This window comes from Antechinus flavipes, chromosome 1, assembly GCF_016432865.1.
Source record: "Antechinus flavipes isolate AdamAnt ecotype Samford, QLD, Australia chromosome 1, AdamAnt_v2, whole genome shotgun sequence".
NCBI classification, from domain to species: Eukaryota; Metazoa; Chordata; class Mammalia; order Dasyuromorphia; family Dasyuridae; genus Antechinus; species Antechinus flavipes.
This window is the reverse complement of record NC_067398.1, coordinates 292,143,140-292,165,973: the sequence shown is the minus strand read 5'-3', so window position 1 is coordinate 292,165,973 and position 22,834 is coordinate 292,143,140. Positions and strand designations below refer to the sequence as shown.

The window sequence follows — 22,834 nt, the reverse complement described above, 5'->3', positions numbered from 1 at the left end:
TTTACTCCAGCATTTGTCATTATCCTTTCCTGTTATTTTAACCAATCTCAGAGTTGTTTAAATTTACATTTCTCTAATTAATACCACTTATTAGCTGTAACCTTGGACAAATAGCTTAATTATATTCTAAAGGAAGGTTTGAGGGACAGTTAAGTGGCTCAGTTGGCCCTGAAGTCTTGAGGACGTGATTTTGGCCACTTAATAGATACTTAATAGTTGTATGACCCTGGACAAATCACTTAACTCCAGATGCCTCTAAAAATATCAAATAAATAAAACAAAACTTTGGACTTGATGACTTTTAATATATCTTCTAGCTCTAAATCTCTGATCCCATTACTGACCCAGTTGTAGAAATAATCATCTCCATGAATTATGAGCCTATATGAGCTATATTAGCCTATATTGTCCTCAAGTACTCATTTCTTGCAATTTGAATGCTATTCCTACCATTTTCCTTAAGATAATTACCTATTACTTCCTTATTATAAAATTCTCTGGCTTCTTTCATTGATCCTTTGTCCTCATTGCAGAATGTAACAGTGCTGACCACCTTTTTCTGTGATGACCATGTATTTAAAATCACCCGGAATTAGGAATTCAGGTTAAGGGAAAAATCTTCAATCTTTATTCTTTTTGAAGTGAAGGAAGAGTGCTATAGCAATATGGGCAGCTGCGACAGGAAGCCAGCCAGCAGGGGTGAATTGCAGGTGAAGAAGCGATAGCAACGTGAGCAGCTGTGTCAAGAAATCAGCCAGCAGTTTCTCTGCTTCCTTTCGCCCCCCTTTCCTATACAACACATCAGGATTTGCACAAAGAGTGGGCGGGGGCCATTCTTTCTCCAAACATATATATTAATAGAGTATGGTCCAATTACTATTTAGCCTCATGCGCTTGGGACCTCTGTGCATCAACTTGAGCCTCAGCCCATTACATTTTTCCTCTTTGATTTCATCTGTTTGTGAGTTCCTAAAGGGCAGAATCTTTCTTATACCTTTGTTATATTCCCAATAGTTAGCACAGTGCTTAGCACATAATTATTGTTGTTGTTCAGTCATTTCAATTGTTTTACTCTTTGTGGCCCATTGGGGTTTTCTTAACAAAGATACAGGAGTTATTTGTCATTTCCTCAGTTCGCAGAAGAGGAAACTGAGGCAGAGTTAATTGACTTGCAGAACTGGTAAATGGCTGAGGCTAGATTTGAACTTAGAAAGATCAGTCTTCCTGGTTTCAGTCCTAGCAATTTATCCACCATGTCCCCCAGTTGCTTCTGTCATTGAAAAATGACACCAAATTTTAAATGTCAAAGAGCTGAGTTAGGGTCAAAGTCTTACTAGACTTAGTGTCTAGTAAATGCCAGGTACTATGTAGGAATACAAAGAAAGACAAAAGATAGCTTCTCCCTTGAAGAACTTACAGTCTAATGGGATAGATAACATATAAACAACTATATACCACCAAGATATGGACAGGATAAATAGAAATAACCAACAGGGGGAAGAGTCTGGAATTAAGGTGTTTCAGAAAGGCTTCTTATAGAAGATGTGATTTTTACCTGCGGCCTAAAGCCAGAGAAGCAAGGGGATGGGGATTAAGATGGAGAGTGTTCCAGGCATGCAGGACAACCAGTGAGAGTGGGTGTTATGTAAGAATAGCAAGGTGAGCAATATTATTGCATGACAGAGCAGCTGTAGGAGTAAAGATGTAAGAAGAGTAGAAAAGTAGGTATGTGGTGCTTTAAGCCAAACAGAGAATTTTATATTTGAACCTGGAATATAGGCTAATTGGAGTTTATTCAGTTGGAGGGTGGTATGGTCATATCTGTGCTTCAGTTTTAAGTGGATGAAGCTTGGTGTGTGGAGAGTCTTGAGAGGAGAATGCAATGGTCCCAATATGAGGAGTTGAGCCTGTAGCAGTGTCTGAGGAGAGAAGGGAGTCCAATGAGAAATATAATACCTTATTCACTGAGATTTCAAGGGAGAAGGGAAAGTTTTAATGGAGCAGTACAGTTAAATTTTTGCTCTGAAGAGAATCAAAAGTGATGAGAAAGCTTATACCAGTTTATTCTTCTTCCTAAAAATGTATCAGGCATGTCATCTGATGATGCTTATGACCATGCCATTTCCTCTCTTCCCCATTCATTCAAAACACTCACTTCCAATATCAAACCCTCTGTTTGACATTCAAAGTCCTTCATAACCTAGTCACCCCATAGCCAACCTTTCTAGCCTCCTGCTACATTTCTCTCATACTCTGCTACATTTCTGTGATCCTGTGGTATTTCCTTGTTGTTTTTTACAAATGCACATACACCTCTCCTTCCCTCCCCCCCCACCCACAATTATCCAACTCTGGACTTTTGTCTCTACCTTCTGCCTTCCCAGCTATTCTCAATCTCATCTTCTTCAATAATCTTTTCCTTTTTCCCCCTAACTTTAATGCTTTTCCTCTTGATTATTTCCATCTTGCCCTGCCCATATCTTGTTTGTTCATAGTTGTTTGTGTGTTGTCTCCACCATTAGACGATGTGATCCTTGAGAATTAGGACTGTCTGCCACATTTCTTTGTATCCCCAGCACTTAGTACTTATTTTCATTGTTTGGCTTATAATGGATGTTTAACAAATGCTTATTAACTGACTGCAGAGGATATGGTAAAGTTAGATGTTTAAAGTGAATAGATTTAGAGTAGCTGTTGTCTATCTATGATAGGGAATCAGAAATTAATTCAATTTAATTAAATTCATTAATTAAATTAAATTAATTAATTAAATTCAGTCTGTGTTTAGATAAGTCGAAGGAAGCTCATTTTGCTAAAATATAGAGTACATGAGAGTATGAGTGCTTGATCATTGAGAGCCTTGAAAGTCAGGCACTAGACTTTGACTCTAATTCAGTAAAAATCAAAGAGGCACTGAGAATTTTTGAACAAAAAGTTAGTATGGTTAGATTTATATATAAAGAAGAATATTTAAACAGAATGAAAGTAACATACATTTATTAAATGCCTAGTATGTAGCAGGTATTGTGCCAAACACTTTATAAATAGTAACTCATTTGATCCTCATGACAGTTCTGGGAGTTAGGTGCTTTCATTATCCTCATTTTACAGAGGAAAGAACTGAGGCAGATGGGCTAAATGACTTTCACATGGTCACACATGTAATTAAGTGTTTGAGGTTGGATTTGAATTCAGGTCCTCTGGACTCCATCTAGCTGGATGAGAGAGGAGTAGAAACTAGTGTGAGGAAGAACAATTAAGAGTTCATTTTAGTAGTTCAGGCAGATGACAGTGAAAGCCTATAGGAAAGTCATGACAGTGGAAAAAGAAAGACAGATAATGTGGAGTTGAAATCTACCTAACTTGGTCACTGACTCCAAAAGCTGAAGAAGATTGAATCAAAGAGAATCCAAAGGTATTAAAAAAGGAAAAAGGAAGATTGATGTTGCTATGCGAATGAGTCAGAAGAAAAAATAAGATTGAGGGAACTATGTTAACTTCAATTTAGTAAATGTTGAATTTTGATGATTGGTATATCCGGGATGAAATACCATGAAGGCAATTAGAAATGCATGTCAGTAGCTCAGAAGGGAGATTGTTGTAGAGTTTATAGATGTGAGTCATAGAGGTGGCAGCTGTAATCATAAGAGGTTCTGATGTCAGAAGTATCCCCATGTTGAAATGAAGATGTGGTTGAATTTAGATAGCATAGTGCTAAATGTGACATAAGCATATTATATATAATATCATGTGATAAATTATTTCTCAAGAGATTTTTATTTTTACAAAGGTGTGGTGTTCTTTTCTTTAAAATATAATGTTTCTCTCTGGGAACAGGTTTCTTGGGGAGGTTTTCTGGAGGCAGCCTTTCAGTTAAAAGTAATAATCACTCCAAACGCAGCCAGCTGATAAAATCCAAACATTTATTTTCTTCAAGGGCTCTTGCAGTTGTCCTTTGCTTCTGCTTTCTTCAGCCTCCAACCAGCACAAAGGTGGAAGATGGAATGAATCTGTCTCCACCTCCGACAGTAGGCTTCTATGTCTGTCCCAGAGTCCTCCTGTATCTGTCCCAGAGTGCTCTGTGGCCCTAAGAGCTTCTTGCTTATATGAGCTCTCTAAAGGTGTGAACACAAGCATTGTTTTTATCAGTTGCACTTAGTACCTTATTTTAAGTTCTGGCCCATAACATCTCTTTGTAAGATCAGCTCAATCATACTGAACCCTGCTAAATTAGACAATTATTATCTCTATCAATTCTAATGACTTAACAGCTTGTAAGGATTCTAACACAAAGGCATATTTAATACTAGATTTGTGGCCATTTTATTTTTATTTGTTTATTTATTTTTTGCTGTTTCATCAGGTATCCCCATTCTGTTAACTGTTTTAACCACTAATCACAACATCATGTGCTTAAATTCATAGAAAAACAGCATAGAAAGTGTTCTAATAGTTTTCAACTTTCTCTCCTGGGAATGAATGTTAAAATTAGGTAAGGTATAGTATTCACTTCAAGACCAATACATTTTATTGTTTCATGCTTTTCTCAACACATATTATAACTATATTGTTAATTATCAAAGTGCTTAGTATATGCAAGGTTCTGTTTGAGTGCCATAAGGAATACAGAGATGAAGCAAGCTAAAGTCTCAACCTTTTTTTCCGAAGGCTTTTTCTCAGAATTGTAAGTAGGAACTGTTTTGCACGTGAGACAAGAAGGTTTTAATAAAGATGCCCTTGTATGGAACAGAGGACAGAGAGAGAATCTGCTTAGGAATAAAGATAATCATCTGGTTGCTTCCAATCCAACAAGCATTATTGAAAAGCCTGTGCCAGGCTCTGCCCTTCATAACCTGGCCTATTTCTATTTATCCACTCTATTTGCACATTCTTTTTTCTTTTTCTTTTTTTTTTAAATAGCTTTTTATTTACAAGTTATATGCATGGGTAATTTTTCAGCATTGACAATTGCCAAACCTTTTGTTCCAATTTTTCCCCTCCTTCCCCCTACCTCCTCCCCTCGATGGCAGGATGACCAATACATGTTAAATGTGTTAAAGTATAAATTAAATACAAAATAAGTATACATGTCCAAACCGTTATTTGCACATTATTTTTTCACACTTTCTGCCTTTTAGATTGCTTGTCTTTGCTGTTTCTCACATACAACATCCTATCATCTAGTTCTGTGTCCACACTGACTGTTTTCCCTCTCCTGTCATTCCCAGCCCCTCAACCTTGGCATGCCCTGTCAACTCACCTCTGTCCTTTTAGTCCTCCTGGCCTCCTTCAAGACTCAGCTTAAATTCTTCCTTCTACAGGAAGCCTTTTCCACTTCTCACTATGGTGAATGATAATTTCTCTCACACATATCCTTCTAATGACTATATATTGTCTGTGTACCTAATTATTTACATCTTCCCTCATCCATTAGAAGATGAGTTCTTTGAAGGCATGAAAAAATATTTTCATATTTCTTTGTATCTCCACAGCTAAGTACCTGGTACATAGTAGTCCTTAAAATGTGCCTTGATTAACCTTAGGGAGCAGGGTTTGAGGAAGGGATAAAATAGGCAAACAGATAAGAATATGTACTGTAATGTGAAGTTTTGTTATTTAATCATTATGAGCACTCCTACCAACAGTTATCATGGTTTCTCTATACTTCAATAGCTTTTGAATTGTTTTATTTATTTATATATTTGTTATTATTTTTATCAGGCATCATCCTCTACCTTTTTTGACAATGAACCTCTCTGAATCTAATTTAGCTAGCTATTACATAAAAGACATTTAGGCCTGTTGTAAAAGCCCTTCTACGTCTATGGGATCCATCAAAGCTCATGTTTCCCTGCTATGTTCTCTGGGAATTTAAGATTATTTGCATTTCATGAGGCATTGGAATAGGGAAGGACTAATGAACTGAGAAGAAGAGGTTTACTGTTAAATCCATGGGGCTAAAAGACCTTAGACTTTGCTAATTTCTTTCTTAGCACTTTTCTCTGCTCCCTAACTCTCCTCCACTCCCATGTAATCTTTCTGACTATTCTTGTTCTCATTTTTGCTTACTTCAGCAGCTGTAAAGAGTTCTCTCTTATTTTGCCAGCTCTTGCATTATTCCCCCCCACCCCCAAGTGATTAAGTATGGATTTCAAAATAATCCATTATGATACAAAGGAGAAATGACTTGTAATAAATTCTACATAATGAAACTTCTCAGCAGCTTATTCTGAGAACATGTCATGAAACAACTGACCAGCTTAACTCTGATCTAAAACCATATAAATGACTTTAATCTATTCAGAATGAAGGAAACCCTTTAATGAACTCTTCCTCTGTGTTTAAAACCTTTATACATAAGCCCTGGCTTTTGACCAAGTTTGGTCACCATGATCACACATGCAAGTCATACACGGCATAACTATACAATTTTTTTTCTTTACCTACCACAACTCATAAAATCTGATACTCTTGAAATTTCAAATATCAGAATATTTCAAAAGCTCACATCCTGTCATTTTTTACTACTATAATAATGCAAGAATCAATAGGATTAAAGACTTAGCTGGAAGGGACCTTAGATGAGTCAATCAGCTGATTTCATAATTAAGAACTAAGGCTAGAGATACTAAGTAATTTGTCCAAGATCATGCTAGTGTCTGAGAAGGGATTTGAATACATGTCCTCCTGACTCCAAGTTCCATGCTCTATCTTTTGGAGATTATGCTCCAATTTCATTACTTTTGAGATCTCTGAATTATGAATAAGACAGCAGAGTAATATTTTAGACCTGGAAGGGAATGAATCTGCATTGGCTGAAAATGTTTCCTGACTGGAAACTCCTGGAATCCTTCCTAATATATTTACTAGTTATTTGTCCCTGGTCAAGTAATTTCATTTCTCTGGGTTAAATGAGAGGATTGGGCTTAATGACTTTTTATGATCCCCTGTTCTAAATCTATATCGTATGATCTCCAAACCAATGAAATCACACATCTGATTGAAAAAAAAAAAAAAAGCCTTGGTCTTATTTGTGATGATGATAGGGTAAAGGATAAACAATGACAGCAAAGATAATTGAAATGTGAAGAAACCATTTAAAACCATTCACACTTAATATTAGCTAAATGTCAAACACTTTCCTCATTAATTTTACTGTGAAGGCTGTCAACAAGGAACTAATTGACTGCTTGTTGCTTTGCTTTATTTCTCTATATATCCTTTGATAAACTATTAAGTTTTTAGAGAAGAATTTCTAATCATTCAGTTTAATTTAAAAACAAATTCTTAAAGCCTCGTTAATTTTTGGGAAATACAAGATTCAAAATGAAATAGCTCCTGTTGTCAGGCAGTTTTAATTCTAATAAGGAATAGAGCACATACACTAAAGTAAACTTTGAAGTCTAAAGGTCCACAGGATTACAGATCTAGAACAGGAAGATGGCTCAGGGGGGCTGTACAGTGTAATCCTTTAATTTTACCAATGAGGAGATTGTAAGCCTAAGGAAGTTAAATCAGTTGCCCAACATCATATCAGAGGTAGCATTTAAACCCACCTCCTCTGGTTCCAGAGCCATTGCTCTTTCCATTGAACCATAAGTTCTTTTTTTTTTTTTTTAAACTCTTTCCTCTCTGATTCCATCCCCCTTCATTCACCCAATTGCCATATCTCTTAATTCTGTCTCTACTGTATCTCTAATATCTTCCCTTTCTTTTTCACTCACATTGTCATTATTCTGGTCTGTGCCCTCATTATCTCACATCTAAATAATTATAATCTCCTAACTGGTTTCCTGCCACTGTATAATAATGAATACTGTTTATTCTGTTTGCAAAAGATTCCCTACACATCTCTATCTGCTAAGATCATTTCCTTTAGACTCAACCAGTAATTCCAGGAAATCTTTGCCAGCTCCCTCTAGCTAGAAGTGATTCTTCCTTCTTCAAGTCTCTCATGTTTTTCTGTTTGTTTTTTTCTTCTACACTTATCACCATTTAAGCTATACATAGTTATTTGTGTACAAATCTTTCCCTCTTACTAGATTTTAAGTACAGAAAATTTCATTTTTTAATTTCTATTTTTTTTTCTCATTTAAGGGGGCATGGATTCCTTTGACCATCTGGGATTTCTTCTCCAGGTCAAGTCAGAGCAAAGCAATAAACATTTATTAAATATCTATTTGGGCAAAGCATTGTGTTAAACACTGGGGATACAAAAAAAGAGTCCTTATTCTCAAAATGCTCACCATCTAATGGAGGAAACTATATGCAAACAAGTATAAATGGACAAGTTTTATACAAGATAAACTGGAGTCAATATCTGAAGGATTGAACTAGCATAAAGAGGAACTGGAGAAAACTTTTTAGAAGCTGTATTTTAGCTGAGAATTGAGGGAAGACATGAGGCTAGGATGAAGAGGAAGAAAATTTCAGGTACATGGGACAATCAGTGAAGAGACACAGAATCAGGAGATACAGCATCTCGTGTAAAGAATAGTTAGGAAGCCAGTCTCATTGGATAGTAAAGTACATAGAGGAGACAAAGGTGTAAGGAGACTAGAAAGCTCAGGATGAAGGAGTTTAGAAGCCAAATAGATGGTTTATATTTGATCCTGGAATTATATGGAGCCACTGGAGTTGAGGAGGGGGTTACATGGTCTGACCTGTGCTTTAGAAAAATTACTTTGATAGCTATTTGGGGGATGTCCAGAGTGGAAGAGATGAAACAGGGAGACCACATGCATAACACAAAATACATAGTATTGTAAATGATGAGCTAGTTGATTTAGAAAAACATGGAAACAGTTATAGGAAGAAAGATGCTTCAAAGAGATGATAGAGGAAATAAGTATAGTACAGTCTTACATATATGTTTATGAATGCATAAGTATTTTGAAATGGAAATGTATTGCTTTATATTGAATCCTTTCTTTTTTTTTCTGTGTATAAGGTAATTTTTTTCTTTCTCAATTTGTATTTAAGTTTAAATTAATAAAATTTATTAAAATATATAACATGAGAGATAACTATAAAAATAAAAAAAATAAACTTGATAGGTTGAACTGAAGTACATAACATAAATGGAAAGTTTCTTGTCTAATCTATTCTTAGGATTCTTATCTGTATCCAGCACCACTCCTTAGTATTACAAAATTAAATAGAGATAATCATTAACCTGTCATAACCATGGGAAAAGAGGCATATAGAAATAAATATTACTCAGAAGCATGATAAGGCTCCTTCCTGTATCTGGTAATTAACTAGCAGTGATATTATCTTTTAAGGTGTTTATATAATTTAAAAAATTATGACAAGAACTTTATTGACAATCTTCTACTTTAAATTCTCTACCTTTCATTCCTAGGCCATCCCTAAGCCTTTCTAGATATACTTTAGTTTTTCCTTTTCTGTGATTTTACTTTCATCATACCTCCTGTTGCATAATTTTTCATGTTTTTCTCTAAAATCTCCACCAACAAGCTACTCTGATTCTCTTTACATCCTTCATGTTCCAATGTGCTGCTCAGTTTGTTCATCTGTTCAGTCTCTATCTTTTATTAACCAATGTCCTTCCCTTTGTCATCCACATCCTTGATGATGTTATTTATGCAAATCGTTGTTGGTAATACCCAAAGGGGACCTATACTTCATTTATAGCTTTCCAACTGCCCTTCAAGTTAATGTGTAATATTTATTTTTCTGACATCTTGGTATTGCATGATTTGCTCATGATATGTAGGTAAAGTTGACTTCTAAAAGACTATGTCTGTGGCATACAAATTCTATCAGAATTTACTAATCTAGAAAGGCCTCCTCTGGGAGAATATTGAGAGGCAACATATGGATCACAGACTAATCTATGACCAGAGTGCTGGTAACCAGGTGACTTTTAAAAAGCTTTTACTTTATGGATGCAAGATCTTTTTTTGTGGTCTTAAAAGAAACCTTTTGAAATGGATACAAAATGTTGAATGAAACAAGATAAATCCTTTCTAGTAGTTAATGTTGAAGTTGGAATCAGGAAGACATGCGAATCCTGATTTAGCACTTATTCACCATCAGTTTTTTCATCTGTAAAATGGGAATGATATTAATAGCAAATACCTCACAGGATTATTGTGAGGATCAAGGAGTTAGATTATCTAATGCATTTTGCAAACTTGAAAGTGCTATATAAATGCCAACTATTGTTATTTCTTGTGCTAGATGAAAGACGTATTTAGGTATTTAATGATATGTTCAGTTCAGCCATTTTTCAGTCATGTTTGACTCTTTGAAAATCCATTTGGAATTTTATTGACTGAGATATTTGAGTGATTTGCCATTTTCTTTCCAGCTAATTTTACAAATGAAGAAACCAAGGGAAACAGGATTTACTGACTTGCTCAGAGTCACACACCACTATATATTTGAGACCACATTTGAACTCGGGAAGATGAGTCTTTCTGGGCCACTTAGCAAATTACAATGAAATATGCAAGGGCTTTTATTTTTAACACTCAATTTAGCTTGAGTTTAGAAGAGATCTTAAATGTTGTGCTCACATTAGTGCCTTTTCCTCATAACATCTCATAATTTCATAACATTGTTATTTTTATCTTAGTTTTGACCACAGGTGAACTCATCAATTACAGAAATAGACTGTAATGCAACTTAGTTAACATGGCCTCTAAGGCTACAGTTGACTCTTGTCATGGGAGGTAGAACCCAACAGGTAACATTTCCAAGTTGGGTTAATTCAGCCTGTCTCAGGAATATCTGAAAGAAATTGATTTGAATTAAATGTGGGGCCAGTGAGAGAAAGTAAAGTGATATTTATTCATTTCCATTTCAAATGAATAATACTTATCTTCAGTGCAAATAGTAGGCAAATTGTGGGTTACTTAACAATAATTAAAATTACTTTTTTTAGTGCTGTGATCAAAACCCTTATTGAATTATTTCAATCAAAAGAAAATATTTATGACTCCTTGCTCCTTCCTTATATATGAGACAGCAGTTTCTCCTTCTAAGAGAATGAGAGTTTTTAAAAAAAATCCACTTCCATCAGAATACATCCTCATACACTATCGTTGTTGAAGGGTATAATGATCTCCTCATTTCACTTAGCATCAGTTCATGTAAGTCTCTCTAAGCCTCTCTGTATTCATCCTGCTGGTCATTTCTTACAGAACAATAATATTCCATAACATTCATATACCACAATTCACCCAGCCATTCTCCAATTGATGGGCATCCATTCATTTTCCAGTTTCTAGCCACTACAAACAGGGCTGCCACAAATATTTTGGCACATACAGGTCCCTTTCCCTTCTTTAATATCACTTTGGGGTATAAGCCCAATAGAAACACTGCTGGATCAAAGGGTATGCACAATTTGGTAACTTTTTGGGCATAATTCCAGATTGTTCTCCAGAATGGTTGGATTCGTTCACAACTCCACCAATAATGCATAAGTGTCCCAGTTTTCCCACATCCCCTCCAACAAGGGAATAGTCAATGTTGAAGAAGTCAAGTTAATAAATCTTCATTAAATGCCAGGCATTGGAAATACAACTACAAGACAAAACACAAATAACAACAACAACAACAACAAAATATAATAGCTTCTCTATTCAAGGAATTTATAGTTTATGAGAGAATACAGAGCATAAAAGGAAGCTGAAAAATAGGGGTGAATAGAATCCAGGGGTTTGGTTTGAAATAGATATTCTTGTTAGGACATAGTAGGCTAACTCAGAATGACAATTTCATTTTTGTGTCTTGAGAGACACATTTATAGACTGTTGGATGGAGTGGTGAATTGTTCCATTCTGGAAAGCAATTTGGAGTTGTTAAGAAAGGGAATAAAATGTCAGTATTGACAGTGTTCTTTGATTCAGAGTTTGTATTGCTAGATATATAGCCCAGCAAAGTCAACGATAAAAGAATATACAGCCAAAAACAACAATTTTCCCTAGTCACAAAGAACTGAAAAGCAGATTCTAATTGGATGATGGAGAGATAAAAAAAGTTGTAGTATAGAAGTAATGAATATGGTGACAGAGAAGCAATGGAAGACTTAAATGAACTAATGCAAAATATAGTAAGGAGAACCAGAAGAACAATACAAATGACTACAATATAAATGGAAAGAATAATAGACATGCCAAAATTGAGTATTATTGGCTTCAAAGACCTATGAGAAGACAGTTTCCCCTCTTCTGGACTTTTTTGCAGATATGGCGGTTTGCTATAGGTTTAGAATCCAGCATATAATGTCAGATTTCTTCAATGTATCAGTTAATCCCCTCCTTTGTCTTTATTTATTTGTTGTGTATTTTTGCTTTTTCATGAGGCTTGATTCTCAAGGAGAGGTGGTTTTGAGTTAGGGGGAGAGAGGATATTTTTGGATATGTGGATAATATAAAATATAGACTTAGGCCAGATTAATTCTAAAGTTCATTTTAACTCTAGATCTGTGATACTTGGTATATAACCTTCCCCAACTCCATTAACCTTTTTGTTCTATCCTGAACAGTGCAAAGGTCATTCTCCTTCAAAAAAATAATACTAGTTAAACAAAAACTGTATAGCTCTTCTAGCTTTCTCTTATTAAATAGGAAGAAGTCCTATGAATAAAAGGCTGCCTTTCATCATGATTGTTGAATTTGTTATGCCACTATGAATTTAATAATTAACATGGACCAAATTGAATTAGAAAAGCATATACATTTCCTGGAACCAGTGCAAAAGAAATCCACAAAAAACCAAACCCAACAAACTAGGCAGTGCCACTAAAAATAATAATAATAATAATATTATTATTATCTGGAGTTCCTTTCCTTTTATTTTTTTTAACTGAACCAAAGCCCCTTATGTCTGAAGAAACATTAAAATGCTGAAATGAAGGGGGGAGAGAATAACCATACAGGGAATTGAAAGGGAGAGACATGAAAACACACCATCTATAAAGGTGGCTAATCTGAATATGAATTTGTTGCAGAAAGAAAAGATAAAAGAAAAGGAAATAACATTGGCTGAGGGGATTAAAATTGTTAGCTGTTCTTTGCACTGGTGAAAGCTCCCATACATTTTTCTGATTTGTTTGGATATGAAAAAAAAAAGAAACAACACAAATTTGCAATGCAATAAGGAAATAAAGAAATAATGTAGTGGATAGCACTTTAAGAAAACCTAAAAACTTAGAAAAGACCACAAGATTATTGAATCATGAGACTAAAAGTGATTTAAAGCTCCTACCTGGCTTATCTCCTTTTCCTACTTGCTCTCCTTTGGACCACATCTGAAATCCCATGTATTAGTAGTAATAATTTAGGTATTACTTTTTGTTTTTAGTTTGATTTCTTCCCTCCAATATTCACTTATTTAAAAAAAAAAAAGACACTTTTTTGTTTTGGGTTTTTTTTTTTTGTTGTTGTTGTTGTTGTTATTTCCTTTATTAATACTATTCTTTCTCTCTGAAAGCTTGCTTCTCATTTGTTATGTAAAGGATTGTATTAGATGAGTCCCAAAGTCCCTTGGCTTTAAATCTTATGATATCATAGGATTTCTTCTCTACGAAATCTTCTGACGTCATCTCAAACCAGTATTGTAATCTCTGTACAAAAGAGTGGCACCGATAAATGTTGTATTCTGTTGTGATGATTTGTGTATGTATCTCCTCTCTAAAATATCATAAACTCCTCACAGTCCTTTGCAACCTCCACATATCTTGATAATAATCATGCAATAAATACCTCTTGGATGAAGAGGAGAAGTTAGAAAAGAGAAGGGAATAGCAAATGTGCCAAGAGCAATTAGATGATGCAATGGATAGAGCATTGAGTCTGGAATCAAAAAGTGATCTTCCCAAGTTAAAATCCAGCCTCAGACACAAGCTGTGTGACCCTGGGCAAATCACTTAATCCTATTTACCCCAGTTTCCTCATTTGCCAAATGAGTTAGAAAAGTAAATGGAAAACCACTGCAGGCTTTTTGCAGAGAAAAACCCCAAATGAGATCATGAAGAGTTGGATATGACTAAAAAATAATTTAATATAGTACTAAGCACTATGATAAATGCATTACAATTATCATCTCATTTGATCTTCAAAACAACCTTGACAAATAGTGTGCTTTTATTATCCACATTTTGTAATTGAAGAGGCAGAAGCCAACAAGTTTTCCAGGTCACACAACTAATAGTGACTGAGGTCAAATTTAAACTAAATTTGAGTAGAGCTCACAACCCACCAATTGATGTGTTTTTTGATCTCAGAAAAGATAAGTTGTATACCTAACAGATACCCACATGAGAAATTATTTTCAAAATAATTTTGAAATTGAATTAGTAATAATAATGGCCAGAAAAGAAACACAGTAAAAATTTTCTTTTATTAAATTTAGTATATATAGCCATGCCAATAAAAAATAAAATATTATTGTACAGAAAAGGAAAAAGGTAATGATTAATAGTTTTTAATTACATTGTTATTTTTTAAAATATTGATTTGTTGCAATAATCAGTAATAATAGCATTCTTTCCATTTTTGAGCCTTAACTTCCGCAGTCTTGTCAATAACTTCATCAACATTGATCTTCTGTACATATTCATGTTCAAAAAGTTTCTTTCCCACAAAGCAATGGATAGACAACTAGTTAAAAAAAGTCTCAAATATAGTTATATTTTGTAGAGATTAATAAAAGAAATTTCTTCACAGGTGAAAGTTAATAAGACCAAAATGTCTGTAAAAGGTACAATTTAGGCAAGTAGTAAATCCTATCACTGATGAAGCATTTCACTTTCTTTATTCTTCATTTTAAAAAATAACTATTAAGAAGAACAAATGTCTACTTTAAAGATATTGTTCAAATTCAGTAAAATATTTTGTTTGAATTAAAATTTCCACTTACACAAAAAAAAATTTACATTATTCAGGTCACACTCTGGTTTGAGCTTTAAATTTCAAACATGAATAAAAACTCCCAAGTAGTCACACAGAATGACATTCGAGGACATGGAAGTTCTGTTTTTGCCTTCACAATCACTGTGCTATCATTGTTTATTCTGAATCTTCTGATTCTGAATAGGAATATATTGTACCATGGGGGTTGGAGGCACAAACTGTGTGCTTAAAACTAGCTTGAACAATTCTGAACTGTTTCGAATTTTTTATTGAAACAAATATTTGTCATTTGAGTCCCTCTTATTTAGAACTGAGGTCAACAAATTTATTTTGGAGAGGGAGGAGTATTTTATCACTGACATCCTTTATGCTTAACCATATGAGATGATAATAAAAAGAAGATTGATAATAAAAAACAAGTTTTATTATTGTTTTAAAATTCTCTATTGTCAATGTACTCTCTTATTGCTTGCACCTGAGTCTGACTGCCCAACCCTCAAGGTACACTGGAAGAAAAGACACCTAATCTTTGAATCTGTTCTTTCAATTGCAAATATAAGTAAAAATGAAATCTCAAGGGACAGAAACAGTTTTGTCTTTGCACTCCCACTTTCTAGCATTGTGCCTTGAACATGGTGGTTACTTATTAAATGTTTGTTAAATAGAAGTGAATGTTGTTCAGGACTGATGTCAAATTGAAAGATGAATGGAGGTGACCTGTCTTAAATATTTCACAGAGAGGGAATTTCTACACAACTCATATACAGCATGGATATCTGTTTTTGAATGTATCTATCAAGAAAGAACCTAAAAGATCATCTTAAACATATATCTTGAGATCCATGAACTTTTTTTTTAGTTGAAATATATATATTTTAATATAATTTGTAATCCTCTGCATTTTCTTTTGTACATTTTGTTGTTTTGAGAAGAGGCCCATAGGCTTCATAAACTAGCCAAAAGGGTTCATGATAGGAAAAAAAAAAAAGCTAAGAATTGATGATCTACTTGAGCTGACACTTATCAGTAAGGAAATTGAGATTTAGTGATTTGTTCAAAATTTCATTTCTAGCTAAAAGGCATTACTGGGATTAAAACCAGATCTCTTGGTTGCAAGTCCATTCTTCTTCCTCTACATAGTAGATCAATCAATCAATCAACCAACAGGTAATTATTAAACACCTATTTTGTGCCAAGTACATTGCTATGCACTAATTATACAAAGACAAAACTGAAAAAGTCCCTGCCACCAAATAATTTACATTCCTTTGGGAGAGACAAATGTCCCTATACAAAGATGTACAAAATTAAAAGATAATAGGGGATAGGGAGGAGGTTTGCCATCAGCTGCAAATATAAGAGAAAAGCTTCACATTAAAAGTGCTAAACTCAGAAGAAAATTAGGGGCTTTTAAGAACCAAATGTGAGGGAGGGGGAATTTATACCAGGCTTAGGGAACAGCCAAAGTCCAGGCACAGAGATGACAGAAAGTAGAATCTCTCACATGACAGACTCTTTGAATTCTTGCTCCTTCTCATTCCTTTTAGGGGGCAATGAAGTATTTTTCTATTGTATGAACTATCCTTGACAGAAGACCTAATTGAGTAAAAATTAATTGTTGCTAGGTAACAAGTATAAAATGTACTAATACTTTCTGAAGCAAATTTGACCCTTAAAGGTGTCTTTAGACCTTGATATGAAATCCTTGACTAAATCCTAGTTCTGCATGGGTACACCATATTCAAAAGAAATTGGATTGGTAAAAGATAGGGAGAAAGTGAAGGAAATTCAGGAATCAGAGTTAAGAAATATAAAAAGATTTGGGGAAAAGGCTGATAAAAAGAGAAGCAGAAATAATTTTGTATACAATAGGTCACTAGACATATGAGGAACTAGGGAAAGAAAGATCATAAACCTAGCATGTTGTAGTGATAGATTTCAATTATTCAAATATCTTTGGGAATTCTATCTCTTCCCAAAGCAGAGCAATTGATGATTTTTTTTTTTAACTTTCCTTAGTGATAATTTCATTCTTCAAAAGACAGAGTAATCAAAAAGGGATAATTCTATTCTGGACATGATTTGTACTATTAAAGATAATCTGGTTGTTTAGGTGAGAATGATGGGAACCCTAAAGGGAAGTGATGACTCTTTCCTAGAATTTGAGATAAAGGAGAGGAGATATCCTTTATTATTATAGTGTGATATGTACTCTAGATTTTGGGGATGCAGATTTCAAAGGGTTCAGAGAAAAGATAGTTAAGATCCCACAGATTGTCAACCCAGAAGAGATGGGAGATGTTCAAAAAAGAAAATTTAAAGAAACAAAGAGAAAGAAAGTGGGATTTGTCTGAAGAAATAGTTAAAAAATACATAACAACTTGTTTTAAAAAGACGTGTACAGAAAGTTGAAAGCAACTCCAGGTCCAGAGGATGAATATAATAGCATGGTACAGAATGTCTCAAAAATGAAAAACGCTCAAAATGAAGAGTTGTTAAGAACATAAAATAATTAACATAACTTAATTTAACATAAAAATGTTAAACAATATCAGGACAAAAAAGAGAATCAAAGAAGAGATAGGACTTTTATTTGGGGTGGATGACATCACAATAACTGAAAACAGAAGACAGAGCTTGTTGATTGTTATTTAGCTTTTGCTTTTTCTGCTAAAGAGAATGTATTTTACATTGAAAGTGACAGGGAAAAATAATTAACAGGTAGAAAGCATCTAGCTAGCCTTAATAAAGTCAAATTATTTGACTCAAATGTACTTTTTCTTCAGTTACTGAAAAAAAATAGGCAGAAGACACTGTCAGTGATAATTCAAAAGATCATGGATAATGGCAGAGGGTACCATAAGATAAGGGAAATATTTTTCTGATCTCTAAAAAGGAGAATAAAACAAAGACTGAAAATTATAGACCAGTAAATTTCTGCCCATGTGAAACATTCTACTACTTATCATTAGAAAGAGAATTGACAAATTCCTATAAAGTGATTACAAGAACCAACTTGGCTTCATTAATAACACAGGTCATGCAATAAACCTCATTTTGCTTTTTGATAGAATTATTCAACTAGCAGATAATGAAAATATTTTGAATATAGTTTTCTTAAATTTTTAGAAAAACATTTGATAGTATTTTATACTTTTCTTATAGAGAAAATAGATTAGATAAGGTTCAGACAATGATAAAGTTATATTCAGAACTAGTTGTATGTCAAGATTCAAAAAATAGCTATTAATGGTTTAACGTGAACAGAGTAAGAGACCTCAGCATATCTCTGTTTAGTTCTGTGCTGTTTAATATATTTACCAGTGACTTTAAGAAAGGCATAGATGACATACTTAGGCAATTTTAAGATGACACAAAGGGACAGCTAATTTATTGATGACAGAAACAGGATCCAAAAAGAAGCTGGTAAACTAGAGAATTGGGTGGAATCTAATACAATAAAATCCAAAAGAGATGAATGAAAGATTTAAACTGTGGTAGAAAAGGTAAATTTCACAAATACAAAAGGGGAGGGGAAGAATGACAGAAGGGGAAGGGAAGAAGACAGCAATTGTTCTGAAAATAAGATCCAAGTTTTTCAATATGAATGTGACCAAGTAGTTTGTGTAGTTTGGTGTAAATGTAGAATGAAAAGATTGGAAGCTATATACTTTGTATGATTTGTATGAAATGCATATTGTTATCTGCTGAAAGATGGAATGACTGAATGATAAAATGCATGGCCATGGCTTTGCCAGCTCTCTAACTGTGATATATGACTGTGATATAATCATGAAGGAGTTTACTTGGGCTCCAATTGGGTGCTTAAGATCACTGACATACTGACTAGGAACATTGATATGAAGCAAGTATTTTTGGTTATTAAATATGATCTCACCAACCAAGAAAATGAGAGTTGGACATGTTCATAAAATTGGATTTGGAAGGTGCATAGCTTGTAATGGCATAGCTGTCAACATGATGACAGAAGAGGACCCGACGACCCTTTGAAAAATGGAGATATTCTCTAACATCTTCTCTGAGACGATGCCTCTCAATGTGTCTCACTTCATCTGAGGTCTCCTACAATTGATTTCATCCAGGGGCCTGATCTCTAGAATGGGAGGAAGGGGACCTGACTATGAGAGAAACTAAGAGATTAGTACTTTTGCTGAATTTTCTTTTTTAAAAAATTTGAATCAAAAAGACAAAAAGCTCAATAAATCAATTGCTTGATGTATTGTAAAAAGTAATGTTATTTTGGAGTAAACAATAATAGGAGTATCCTATCATACTTTTCCCTTGTCAGGTCCCACCTATTATGGTTCACTTCTGAATATTACAGGTTAAGAAGAACATTGATAAATATGGGAAGTAATCAGGATGGTCAAAAGCCTGGAGAATGTGTTTGCTATCAAGAAAAGCTGTCTAAAAGTAGTATGGGCTGCCTCAAGGAATAGTCAGTTCCTGCTCTTTGGATGTGCTCCTGCTAATGCTGGATATCCATTTGTCAGGTATGTTATGGTGGTCAGTTCTTTCATGTACAGGTTGAATCAGATGGCCATTGATATTCCTTCCAACTTTTAAGTTTTGGGATTCTGTGTGATTGCATATGGGGCAAACATGAAGGCTACTGTAAACTGAGCATTTCCTTTGATAGGATTTAGCTATTGAGAAATGAATGATTTTTCAAGGTATAGATTTTATTTCTAGATTTTAGTGCTATGGAGTAGGGGCAAAGGCAACATAACTTCTGCTTTGACTTCACTTTGGGTCAATATACTTTCCCAAACTAAAGTCAGCAGGAGTAAGTTCTCAGCCTCCATTTCTTACAAAGAATTTACTATAACACTTTATGTACAGATTCAGTAGAGTAGTCTTTAATATATCCCTTTGAAATGAAATGAAAACCTTGGAAGAAAAGAGGAAGTTCTAGAACCCAACTTGTTAAAATATGGGTCATTACTCTATGTATGGTCTCATAATTGAATTGCAAGTCATGAAATTATGATGTATTATCATTAAATATTTGATTTGTGTACCTATTTTATATATCTATATACCTGGGGTCATGTAAAAATTTCTTGAGCAAAAAGGGATTGTGAGTAAAAAAAAAGTTTTAAAAGCCTCATACATATGTCATGCAGGTCTTGAGATATGCAGAGTAGTAGACACAGGAGTAAACAGCTGACTAACAGTTTGTTGTTGTAATCAGTTTAGATCAGTCACTTCATAGAGTATTAATTAAGTGCTTTATCATGTGATGGGTATAGCGCTAAACACTAGGGTCACAAATGCAAGAAAACAAAATGGTCTCTAGTAGTGTTAGTGACTTTACATACTAATAGAGTAAGACAAGTGGTAGTAAGGGGAAAGAGAAGGGACAGAAAATCAGGAAGGGATAGCAAGGGCAAGATTGCCAGCAAAGAGGTGGAGCAGGGAGGAGAGCGAGATTAAACCTTTTTATGTTGAAGTTTGAGAAGTAGTATATCAGCTAATATACCAAATGATATATTAGTAGTGAGAGGAAAGATAACTATCTTTGCAAAACAACAGCATTCTCTCTCTCTCCCTTTCTACTCTTCTCTTCCTCCTCCCTCCACAAAAAAAGGCATGTGTAAAAAAAGAGGTCATGCTCTGTCTCCGAGGGGAAGGGGGAGAGGAAGTCATATATATCATCACCAATAATGATTATTTGTTATTAGCTAACATTTGTAAGTACTTTTAGGTTTTCAAAGAACTTTAGAAATGTTATTTCATTTCATCCTTACATCCCCTCTACATCCTTACATCAAAGAACTTTATAAATATTATCTCATTACATCCATCACTAAGAGGGAGGAACTATTATCCATTTTGTATAGATAGGCAAAGGTTAAATGACTTATCCAGAGTTACATAGTTACTACATATTTAAAGCTAAATTTGAACTCAGGTATACCTTTCTCAAAGTACAGGACTCTATCCATTTCACCATCTCACTTTTTTTTTTCCCCCAAATGGGAACCCACTCTTTTCTTTATTAAAGCTTTTTATTTTTAAAACATATGCATGGATAATTTTCAACATTCACCCTTGCAAAACCTTGTGTTCCAAATTTTTACCCTCCTTTTCTCCAGCCTTTTCCCCTATATGGCAAGTAATCCAATATATGTTAAACACTTGCAATTCTTCTATACATATTTCCATGAATATTATGCTGCACAAGAAAAATAAGATCAAAAAGGGAAAAAAAAAACGAGAAAGAAAACAAAATGCAAGCAAACAATAACAAGAAGAGTGAAAATACTATGGTGTGATCCACACTCGGATCCCACAGTCCTTTTTCTGGTTGCAGATGGCTCTCTTTATCACAAGACCTTTGGAACTGGCCTGAATCTTCTCATTATTGCAGAGAATCATGTCCATCAGAATTGATCATCTTATAATCTTGCTGTTGCCATGTACAACACGGTTCTGCTCATTTCACTTATCATCAGTTCATGTAAGTCTCTCCAGGCCTCTCTGAAATCATCTTGCTGATCATTTATAGAATAATGATAATATGCCATAACATTCATAATTTATTCAGCCATTCTCTAATTGATAGGCATCCACTCAGTCTCCAGTTTCTTGCCACTACAAAAAGTGCACATTTTTGCACATGGGGATCCCTTTCCCTTCTTTATTTCTCTTTGGGATACAAACCCAGTCATTTTACTTAATATAATGCATGGCATATCTAGCTTCCTAGGAAGATCACAAGACAGTAGCTTTGATGAATTGTTCTAAAACCTCGACAGCAAAGATTTAAAAAGAAGGGAAGTCCAGTTTTAAGAAACATAATTATTGATAACTGTCTACCTTATCTCATAGTAATTTCAAATCAATTTTTATTCTAAACTTATGTTACCTTTGGCTATAATGGATAACACCTTTGCCCCAGGCAGGGAGATAGTGTTTTTTAAGCTCTTTCAATTTTTTAATTGTAAATAATTTATGTTGGTTAAACTTCCTAAGGAAACAGAGTAATCTATGTTGATGTCTTTTTTATCTATTTCCCATTTTTTTTTTTCAATACCAATGGTTTCTTTAAACTGATCATCTTAGAGAATTATTTGCATCAAAAACTAATACATCAATTAGTTAAGATGTATTCTGCACCAGAAGAGCTGGCCTGGGAAACAGAAAGACTTTGAATTTGTGTCTCATCTCTGACTTTTATTGAGTGTGTGACTCTTAATGAACTGGGTAACCTATTATTAAGCAAATCACATAAATTCTCTAACATCATCATTATAGAGGGAGTTTTCATTAGCAGAAATTCATTATGTCAATGAAATCACAGGTTTGATCCCTATCCTTATGAATCAGTTCTGAAAACTGTGTGATTTGATAAGTCCTGATCTTATTTTTGCTGTTTTGTCATCATCATCACTGCAGAAGTAAGAGGGAGCTGTAGAGAACTAAGGATCATTTTGTATTTTTCTTTGTTTTATACAAAGTTTTATATATGTTCCATCATAGTCTGGAGGTAACTCTGATTTCTCAAATGGTATACTAGTGCAATGAAATACCTATTGGAAAGGCTTTAATTATTGTCCTCACAACTGACCATGCTTATTTTCAGAGGAATACTCTAGCTAAATATGGAAAGGTCATTAAGAAGCTACACCATGAAGTAAGGAGTTTTTTGACTATGGCAACGTATGTTTATATGTTGCAACAATTTCTAAATAGTCCTTGATTAAAAACAGAATTATAGAATCCACATTGGCAGACAATAGATGTGAAACAACACCCGGTTCTCACAGTTTCTTGATATCATTAATGGAGATTGTTTTCATTTCCATTCTTCACTAGCCTTGAATTAGAGTGCCTTGAACTCTTACCATTATTCATAATTCATTCATAATTACTTGAAGTATAAAATGACTTTTTCTTACTGACCCATGTCTCTTGTTCTC

General features: G+C 34.2%; 1 long non-coding RNA gene across 4 annotated transcripts in view; it reads left to right on the top strand.

Annotated features, from left to right (window-relative positions):
- Positions 1-22,834, top strand: part of LOC127538763 (uncharacterized) — a 197,991-nt gene that overhangs the window by 73,022 nt on the left and 102,135 nt on the right. For 2 of the 4 annotated variants that reach the window (XR_007947758.1, XR_007947755.1), the window contains exons 2-3: positions 19,198-19,402; positions 21,226-21,372. This is a non-coding gene — a long non-coding RNA (uncharacterized LOC127538763). The remainder of the gene's footprint in view (positions 1-19,197; positions 19,403-21,225; positions 21,373-22,834) is intronic. The other 2 variants (XR_007947756.1, XR_007947757.1) reach the window with 2 other exon arrangements.